The sequence below is a fragment of the Myotis brandtii genome, unplaced genomic scaffold (genome assembly GCF_000412655.1).
Source record: "Myotis brandtii unplaced genomic scaffold, ASM41265v1 scaffold463, whole genome shotgun sequence".
Lineage (NCBI taxonomy): Eukaryota > Metazoa > Chordata > Mammalia > Chiroptera > Vespertilionidae > Myotis > Myotis brandtii.
The window spans coordinates 734,660-743,241 of NW_005367694.1; positions in this window are offsets into that span (position 1 = coordinate 734,660).

An 8,582-nucleotide genomic window follows, 5' to 3' on the forward strand; every position below is an offset into this window, starting at 1 on the left:
GAAGGAGACATGTGTACTACTATTTGTAATACTTTAAACAATAATAATAAAAAAAAAAGACAACAGGGGTGAGGGGTGGGGGGAGGTTATCATAAGGAAGATCCAGTTTGCGTTTCTAGGCCTGGGACACTGGGTGTCATGAAAGGCAGTTGAGAGCTTTGTGTGGCTGCTTTGGGACCCACAGTAGCAGCATGTGGTAGAGACTCAGGGGTGCCTGCTGTGCCAGTGAGTGGGGAAAGGCTGAGTCAGCAGGAGGAAGCACCGAGTCCTGACTGAACCAAGACAGAGCATATGTTAGAAGCAGACGCCAAGCAAACAATCAGTGGCCCCAGAACCAGGACATCCGCCCATAGAGAGCTCAGCTGTGTCTGACGCTGCTGATTGTCTACTCAAGGTCCTTGCCTCCTTTTTACTTAAACCCAAATTACGTCTGACACAGCAATGTGCCAATAACTTACGCTCACTTATGCAGACCTTACCAGGGAAGTTGGCGTAGAGGCGCTCTGGGAAGGCTTTTCCTTTCCTGCTAAATGGACACAGACACAGATATGAGAGCTGGAGTTGAAGCAGCCATGTTGTTAACCTGAGGTCATGAGCATAAAGACAAAAGCCAGCCGGCCACGGTGGCAGAACGGAACAACTGAAAGAACAGGATTCCTCTCCTAGGAAGAGAGCTACTTATCTGGGGCAAATATTTGATAAAAAAACAAAATAGAACTACTTAGAACAATAAAATAAATATCTGAGGGCTAACAGACTGGTTAAAAAAGGAACTTCATGAAGAAACTAGAAACCGCCCTAGCTGGTTTGGCTCAGTGGATAGAGCGTCAGCCTGTGGACTGAAGGGTCCTGGGTTCGATTCCAGTCAAGGGCACATGCCAGGGTTGCAGGCTTGATCCCCAGTAGGGGGCGTGCTGGAGGCAGCCAATCAATGATTCTTTCTCATCATTGATGTTTCCATCTCTCTCTTCTTCTCCCTTCCTCTATGAAATCAATAAAAATATATTAAAAAAATAAAATAGAAACGGCTACTGAACATTTGTATTGTTTTACTATATGTTGCCTGTGTTTTATTCCAGATTCTTCAGAAAATGTACCTTACTGGTTAATACTCTTTGTGAACTTGAATTTGCTTTTGGGAGATACCACATAGTTCTGAGTCCTGCTCCAAGGTAGAAGAGGTAGACTGTGTCTAATGCTTTATTCATATGGATAAGATTCAATTTGTGTCAATTTTTAAAAATATTTTTATTGATTTCAGAGAAGAAGGGCCAATTTGTGTCAACTTGTAATTTTTTTGGTGTTAATCCTCACCTGAGGCTATTTTTCCACTGATTTTTTTTTTTTTTTTAGAGAGGGAGAATGGGGGGGGGGGGTAAAGACGAGAGAGAGAGAGAGAGAGAGAGAGAGAGAGAGAAGCATCAATGTGAGAGAGACACATCCATTGATTGCCTCCCCTAGGTGCCCTGACCAGGGCCGGGGATTGAGCCTGCAACTGAGGTACATGCCCTTGACTGGAATCGAACCCTGGACCCTTTAGTCCGAGGGCCGACACTCTATCCACTAAGCAAAACTGGCCAGGGATCAACTTTGAATTTTATCAAACTGATGTCTATTAGTTATCAACAATCAAGTGAGACAAAAACAAATATGACTGTGAACCTGAATGTGGTACTTTGGGCCAATCATAAGACAAACAACTCCTTGGAAAAGCAGTCTGTTATTATAGGCCAGATGGATAAGAGTCGAGTGTTTTAAAAATGTAGCGCACTAAAATTAGGTTGGTTTGTTAACATTACTGTTTGACACAGTTATCCCAGCAGTTTCTAATTTTAAACACTCTCTTATTCCACTTATTTTTTTTTTCCTATTCTGGAAGTTACCTATTTTTTTCATCTTTTTTAAAAATATATTTTATTGATTTTTTACAGAGAGGAAGGGAGAGAGATAGAGAGTTAGAAACATTGATGAGAGAGAAACATCGATCAGCTGCCTCCTGCACATCTCCCACTGGGGATGTGCTCGCAACCCAGGTACATGCCCTTGACCGGAATCGAACCCGGGACCCTTCAGTCCACAGGCCGACGCTCTATCCACTGAGCCAAACCGGTTTCGGCCTATTGTTTATCTTAAATATTTCCAAAATAGGTGAGTTTCAAACCAATTTTAAATCATACTTGTTAGACTACACAGATTGCAGTAAGTGATTACATGATACATGAAAATGCTCAAAGAACCGGAGACTTAACAATACATCGCTTGAAACATACATAATAGACTTAAAAGAAAAAAACGCCATAATATCTTGTAGCTCATCCAAAGAGGAGGAATCCCTTTCCCCACCGCAGAATCTGAGCTGGGCTTCCTGACTTGCAAGATTATCGGTGGATAGCAATCGCTGTTCTTGTGGAACTTAAATTCTAGTGAGGGCGGGAAGGCAGACAATAAACAATAAACAAAGTAACTATGTAATAGTAGAAAGTACTATGGAAAAATGTAGATCAAGGGAGGTCGGGAGTGATTGGGTGGCGTGTGTGTGTGTGTGTGTGTGTGTGTAGACTCTTAAATCAGGTGGTCAAGGTAGTGTCACTGAGAAGGTGAAATTGAAGCACAGAACTGAGGGAGGTGAGGGTAAATGGATTTCAAGGAGAAAGTGGTTCAAGCAAGAAAACAGACAGAGCAGATGCCCCAAGGCAGGCATGAGATACCTCTGCTCTGGCCGCTCTAATCAGAGGACCATCAGAGGAACCTGTAATGTGAAATTCTTCTTTTTTTTTTTGTAATGTGAGATTTTTAACTATGAGTCCATAGACCTTTGGGGCAGAATTTAGAAAAACTTAACCATTTCTTTCAAATATAAATGTAGGCAGTCCATTCTGTTCCTACCACATGCCTGCTATGTCTGTCCTGATCTTTTTTTAAAAAGTATATGTTTATTGATTTTAGAGATGAAGAAAGAGAGCGAGAGAAACATCAATGATGAGAGAGTCATTGATTGCCTGCCTCCAGCACACCCCACACTGGGGACTGAGCCCACAACCCGGACATGTGCCCTGAACCTCCTGGTTCATAGGTCGATGCTCAGCCACTGAGCTACGCTGACAGGTCCTGTCCTGATCTTTGATTTCCTAAATCAGTGGTCGGTAAACTGCGTCTCGCGATCCACATGCGGCTTTTTGGCCCCTTGAGTGTGGGGCCACGAAGTTTCAATCGCACTGTATGTGCGTGCCTGCACGTGGTATTTTGTGGATGAGCCACACTCAAGGGGCCGCAGTTTGCCGACCACTGCCCTAAATCATGCAACCATATTAGCTCTCAACCACCTTCATAGAGAAGGGCCTCTATATTCTTCTGTATACTAATCTATAAAACCTTTAAATTGGACCAATACGAAAAGCAGACTGTGATTGGTTCAGAGAGTCAAAAGTCAGGATAGGCATGGAGAGAGAGTGATAAGAACAGAAGGACATTTGTTTGAAGCCCGTGAGAAATTTGCCCTGGGTCTAGTCCCACAACCTATCCTAGTCCAGTTTCAAGTGTCATTCGCCAATTATGACTAACGAACTGGCCTCCACAACTGAAAACATGAACAATTCACCCTGGTATGATGGCAGCCCTCCAGGGAAGCAATCTTGCCTGTCTAGAACCATAGGAAGCTGAGTCAGGATCTACCAGTTGCATTTTCAGTGAGTCCTTGTATTACAAAAATTCCACATGTAGTCAGATTGTGAATAGTTAATTTTGTTTAGAAAATGCACTTCTAGAATTTGTGGTATGTCAGACTTTCCCATTACGACAGATATAAAAAGATTAGTACTATAACTTTTCTTAAAAAAATGTCTTGATTTCAGAGAGGAAGGGAGAGGAAGAGAAAGAGATCGATGGAAACATCAATGTTGAGAGAGAATCAATGATTGGCTGCCTCCTGCACTCCCCCTACTAGGGCTCAAACGTGCAACCTGGGCATGTGCCCTGACTAGGAATCGAACTGTGATCTCCTGGTTCATAGGTTGATGCTCAACCACTGAGCCACACCAACTGTTTCTTTCTACATGACCTGTTCTTTCTTTTGCTTAGGTAGGTTATAAAATATTTTTGGTATTTTTGCCCCAGTCATTCTTTCTACACTTTAAAAAATTATTTCATACTTAAAAAAATCTAATAAAAGATTCAGAAAGAAAACCTAAAATATAGTGAGATTGGGGCACAGTGAACCAAATTTGGACAGGAATTAGTAAAATCATCTACATGAAAAGAAACTAAGTTGTAAGGGGATAGTCTTACTAAGCACATTTAAATCATGGGGAGGGAAGTAATTTTCCTTTTTTTTTTTTTTAATAATGCTTCACCAATTTGCATGTCATCCTTGCAGGGGCCATGCTAATCTCTATTGTTCCAATTTTAGAATATGTGCTGCTGAAGCGAGCACAGAAATAATTTTTCAATATCAGCTTTAATCAATAACCACATTATTGGATATCAGATGGTGAATTTTCAAAACAAAAATGATTTTGCAAAATAGATCATCACACCAAATGGCCAATTGATAAAGGAAAAGATTCAAAGATTTGACTCCTAACAATTTGACACATCTGTACCTCAAAAGGCATCATAAATAAGTAAAAATATACATGACAAATCAAAAACATAATTTACAGTGTACTTAACAAAAGGTATATATTTTTAATAGCTCCTGTAAGTAAACAAATAGAACAATGAGCAAAGGATATAAAGCCAAGTCACAGAAGAAATAACAATTGCAATAAAAACATATTCAATCTGATAATATAGTAATGCATCCTATATACATTTGCACAAATATTCAAACATTTGCCTTTTAAAATGTTTGATGCAGCAATCATTGATGTATCTCTCTCTCCCTCTCCCGACCTCTCTGAAATCAATAAAAATCTATTTAAAAATAAATAAGCCGAAACCGGTTTGGCTCAGTGGATAGAGCGTCGACCTGCGGACTGAAGGGTCCCAGGTTCGATTCCGGTCAAGGGCATGTACCTGGGTTGCGGGCACATCCCCAGTAGGAGATGTGCAGGAGGCAGCTGATCGATGTTTCTCTCTCATCGATGTTTCTAACTCTCTATCTCTCTCCCTTCCTCTCTGTAAAAAATCAATAAAATATATTTAAAAAAATAAATAAATAAATAAAATGTTCACTGCAGCATTGTTAACAAAATATTGTAAATAATCCTATATAATAAAAGGCTAATATGCAAATTGTCCCCACGGGCTGGAGTTTGACCAACCGGGAGTTAGATGTGTGCTGAACACCAGGAGGTGGTGCGGAACATGGTGGCCATTGGCGACGCGGTGCTGGCAGCGGGCAGCAGTGGAGGTGCTGCTGGCCCAATGGGCCCCAATGAGAGCGGCACCATGGTGGGATGGTGGAGCAGGTGAGTGGGCAGTGCCAGGCCAAGGTGGGTGCAAGCGGGCGCCCTGATCGCCCCACCAGTTGCCCCAATCACCCCGCTGGTCACCCCACAGATCAGCCCTGATTGCCGGCCAGGCCTAGGGACCCTACCCATGCATGAATTTCATGCACTGGGCCTCTAGTATTGAATAAAATATTGTATGCTATTATGCAGCCATTAAGAATAATAGATTCGTCCAGCCAACGTGGCTCAATGGTTGAACATCTATCTATGAACTAGGAGGTCATGGTTTGATTCCTCGTCAGGGAACATGCCCGGGTTGCGGGCTCCATCCCCAGGGGGTGTGGAGACCGGTCAATGAATCTCTCTCATCATTGATGTTTCTCTCTTCCTTCCTCTCTGAAATCAATAAAAATATTTAAAAAAAAAAAAAAAGGATTTCAGCCTTACTGGTCTGGCTGTGGTTGAGCATCAACCTATGAACCAGCAGGTTATGGTTCAATTCCCAGTCAGGGCACATGCCCAGGTTGCAGGCTCGATCCCCAGTGGAGGGCTTGCAGGAGGTAGCTGAGCAAATGATTCTCTCTTATCACTGATGTTTCTATCTCTTCCTTTCTAAAATCAATAAAAAATATATTTTAAAAAAAAAGAATAGATTTCAAATACTGACAAGGAAAGTGTAGCATAATCTCACTTTTATTAAAACACATACTTATAAGACTTATATATACAAAATACTAAAAAAAATTCTTAGTATTTGCTCAGAAAAAGTTATACCAAACTGTGAACAATGAGCAATGGGAATTGAAACTTGTGATTATATATATAAAGGACTTTTACTTGTTTGTTTACATTTATGAAACAAATATATATATATTACATTTATATATTCAGCAACAAAATAAAGAATTTCCATTTTAGGGAAGAAATAAACATTTTGGGTTTAGGAAATGGCTTGCTGAGAAAATAAATTTGACAAGTAACAATTTGGGTGTCTTATCTACGGGTTATTCTCCTTCAAATGCATGGCTTTGTTACTCCTTCCACTTATAATTTAAAAAGCATTTTAAACAAAGAAAAATAAAACATTTTCATCTTAATTTACTCTTTAAATGGTTATAAAAGGGTATAAATTAATTGCAAATGAAAATGCACTAAAAGTGGGACCTAAAGCCTAGACATTTAACACCAGCTAATGGGAGGGTATGAGATGTGAATTTTACAGAAAGGCTGTTTTCTAAATTATAAAACCCACAGATTCAAATCCAAGTGTGAATCACAAAGACGTGCTCTACAACACTATAAGGAAGGACTTCTTTCACTCTAATTTAATCTTATAGCCTCATTCTCTGCCCCCCACCCCAATGCAGTTATTTCTTTTGGAGACAAAAAAAGAAAAAAAAAGATCCTGTTTTTGATATTCCAATATTCTAGCTAGATTGCTGGAGACTTACAAAGCATGCTTGTTCATAGACTTCTGATTTATTAAGAATATAGTCATGGCTCTGTAATTGAACACTATAAATACTTTAACAAAATAATTTAATCCTAAACATTTAAAAGTGAATTTATACCACTAATTTCAACAAATCTATTAAGTTGAAGGAAAAATAATTCTAAATGCTGAAGAAAAACACAGCTTGTGTGGACATGGGTTCTTGAGAAGAGTCACGCCTTACAAGCTACTTGGGTATTCACAATTGTTACAACACCCTTGTTTGTTTTACCTTCTAATGACAATCTACACAGTAGGAGACAGAAGGGACAAATGATTCCAGCAGAGAACCTGAAGAACAGAACCAACGAGGAGGAAGGCTCTTGTTGGTAGAAAGTAGACTGAATCTTTGACCACTTAAAGAAATGCAATCTTTTGAAAAAAGAAATCCGCCATTTGGTAGTTTAGCAAGGCTTTCTACTTACCTGTGCAAGGAGGTGGCAAAGAGCTGGCTTTGTCTTAGCAACCTGTGTATTACAACTCACATTCCTTTCACCCCAAGGCAAAGATTAGAAACTGGTCCCCACCCCTGAGCCAAGTCCATCCTGAAGTACAAGTGTTTGGTTATGACCTCACCTACCACACCTGGAGCCCTGTCACAGCATGGACAAGTCCAAACAGTACCTTGTTCCTCCATCCAACATTCTTCATATACTCAAATACAGCCAAGAGAGTAACTTTTAAAAGTGGGGCGCCTTCAGAAGGCAACTACTTCCCATTTTTCTGGGCCCCCTTCTATAAAATGTCTCCTCTCTCCAATTTATTCTGAATTCTGCTTCAGGATTTCTCTTCCTAAAACTCCTCTTGGATATTTTCAATTAGGTCACTGCACTGATAAATCTTTAGATCATTTTCCCTAATAAAATTCAAACTCCATAGTAAAGCATCAAGAGTTCTTACATCAGTGAACTTTTCTATATCAGTCTTTTTTTCTACCATCTTACAATTCTTGAGTGTCTGCTCGTTTTTGTTTTTAATGATTTTAAAAAATTGATTTTACAGAGAGAGGAAGGGAGAGGGAGAGAAACATCTATGTGAGAGAAACATTTCCATATGGGACTAAACCCGAGACCCAGGTACACTAGTATGGCCTGACCAGGAGTCGAACTGGCAACCTTTCGGTGCACAGTATGACACTCAACCGAGCCACTCCAGGCCCAGCAAGTATCTGCTTGTTTTAATCAGGTGATTTCCTGTACATTTTGATGCTCATTGTCTATGGAAGTCCTCCTACCTACGCTTTTAAGGATTAGCTCAAAGGCTCTCTCTTTCCAGGAGTCTTCAAATACCCTCCAAATGAACTTAAACCCATGGCCCTGTGAATTTGAAGCCAGTCCTCCCTAAGTGCTTCTCCCATCACCCTAAAATAACCCAGGTACCTTCCCTCCTCACATGGCCACTTAGTGAACCTCGGAACTAAGAAGTATTTTCTCCCACTAGTGTATAAGCTCCTTAAAGCAGAGTCTATCACTGCCTCAATATGTAATTGAATGAATCAAGAATTAGAAGCCAATTTTTGGAGAAACCAGGGCTTTTGGCAAGGAGGCAGGACAATGGTTCTAAGAGCATGGATGTGGCGATCAGAGCGATCTAAACTTAGATTCACTAGGTTATTTACCAGCTGTGTGTCTTAGGCATTTCCTCTAAAAAAATGAAGTTTACAAAACATACCTAATATGGTGCTTGCGTAAATGGGGTAA